The sequence below is a fragment of the Buceros rhinoceros genome, unplaced genomic scaffold, assembly GCF_000710305.1.
Source record: "Buceros rhinoceros silvestris isolate BGI_N320 unplaced genomic scaffold, ASM71030v1 scaffold4061, whole genome shotgun sequence".
Classification (NCBI taxonomy): Eukaryota; Metazoa; Chordata; class Aves; order Bucerotiformes; family Bucerotidae; genus Buceros; species Buceros rhinoceros.
Window position 1 is genome coordinate 55,726 of NW_010395806.1, and position 2,182 is coordinate 57,907.

A 2,182-nucleotide genomic window follows, 5' to 3' on the forward strand; every position below is an offset into this window, starting at 1 on the left:
TCTTGGGGGGGGAAAAAGCAACTTTAAGTATTAAATATATTTCTAAGGTATTTCTTCCAAATTTTGTTTCTTTTTTCTGGAGCAAAATTGAAATTTGTGAAGATAAGAATCACAGAAGATCCTGTCTGAAGGAAAGATTAGATAATTTGATTTTGTTTTTCTTTCATTTTAGCACTTGCATTTGAAAACCCGTCTCAGACCGGCACGTCAAATTTTCACCCAGAAGTATTACTAATGGCTGGTTTTCAGAGCAGAAGTGAAATTCGAGTCTCTTCTTACTTCAGGATAAATGTAATTCAGTTAGATTTCTGTTTTCTGAGGTAAGAACTAACAGTCCTTTTTTTTTTTTTTGTATTTTCCATCTAGTCTTGAAGATATTTAAGGCAAGACTCTAAACAACATTTTAAAGGAGTTTGTAGTTGAAATTCAATTTTATTCTGGGTCAGCCTTTGTTTTAGGACAATTTTATGTGAAGAGTAATTCAAAACACAGGATTATTGGACCTAAAACGGCTGAAGAAATTGTTATGTATTTGTCTTTGTCACAGCATTTGAGAGCTTCTGAAATTCATTACTATCTCATACCCTTAATTTTAATGGGAATTGGACTTTAGTTCCCTGGGTTGAGGGTTGGCTGGTGGGAATAGGTCCACAGCGAAGGGACCTAGAGCACTGGAACTGTTGTCTGATCACTGAGGTGCTGTCTGCCAAGGCAAGGCTCAAGAAGGTCACATCACACATGCTTCCATCACTGCACTCTGCAAAGTACAAGGTTAGAACAAGGCAGACCATTACCTGAGAGCATCCTGCCTACCGCACACAGAGCTGATGTCACCGTGTCACCAGGGACTGTCAGAGCTGTGTTACGTGCTGTGTTGGATCCCCTGGATCCAACACTTAACAGGGCAGAGCGTCTTCTGCTAAGTGTTCAGGGCTGGGACGTCGGGGCGGCAGCACGGCTTTGCCTCAGATGTATTCCTTCTGGGTTTTGACCGTTGTCCCTCTGGCTCTTCAAGGACACGCCAGCCATAGTTACTTTGCACCCAGGTATCTTCTACCCTCCTTTAGCATATAGAAACTGAAAACCGATAAGGGCTTCCTTGTTTCTGTGAACCTCTTGTTTTAAAACAGTGCTTGAATTAGGGAGCCAATCCCAAGTCTGGGTTTCTGGTTTTTAACCTCACTACCAAGAGCCTTTGACTAAGTGCTGACAGGACTCTGATGCATTCAGCTTCTGGGATGAAATTCTCTGGCTTTTTACACAAAAGGATTTTGTTTTAAGAGTTTAAAGTGTGAAAATGTTTCCATTTATAGCAATAAGTCACCTTTGACCAGACACAGAAAACTTCAGTATAGAAAACAGGAGTACAACAAAAAACGTCTATGTGGCTGTCACTGCCATGACTTTGACAGCAAAAGTTGTGACTTCTAGGGTTTTTCTGTAAGTTGTGGGAGAAAACTTTGTGATTGAATGGGGCCAGAGGAAAACTTGTTAGTAAAAAATCAGAATGTGGAAAATTCTGGTATCACAAAATGTGCTTTTTAACCAAAATGAGTGTGAAAAGTAAAAATAACGGTTAAAAAAAAAACTTTTATTTTTACTTTTGACACTTATTTTGGTTTAAAAGCACACAAAGAATTTTAAAATGTAAAAATATCATAATTTACTGAAATTTTGTCGAACAACCATAATTTGGGGGTGTTTTACAGGATTGGTGGTGTAGCAAAGATGTTGATCTGGGGACCCTGTTCCAGGACAGGTCCATTTCAGTTCAAACAGCCTTTCTAGAGGGTACAGAACAATGCTAGAAGCAGCAACTAAGAACCAGGATTCCTGTCCCCCTGGTGAGTGTCACCCCATTGGAGTATGAAGTTGAATTCCTCTTTGCCTGCCCTCCAGCCGTTTGACACTTCCGTTTCTTCCTCTGCCGCTGTCTGTCTCCAACAGAGATAGCACTCCTTGCTGTGGCTTGGGGCTGAGACCCCTGTCCTGGGAGGCAGGATCTTCAAAGGCCATGAAGACTGTAAGACATGGCTAAAAATCCTCTACCGTACCTGAGAAAATGAATGTCCTCCCCCAAGGAACGCACTTGGAAGTGGAGCTTGACTGGATTATTCTTTCCACAGAAAAGACTCTGAGAAAAGATGAACCTGGCTCGTGGCTGAGTCGAGGTAGCTCATTT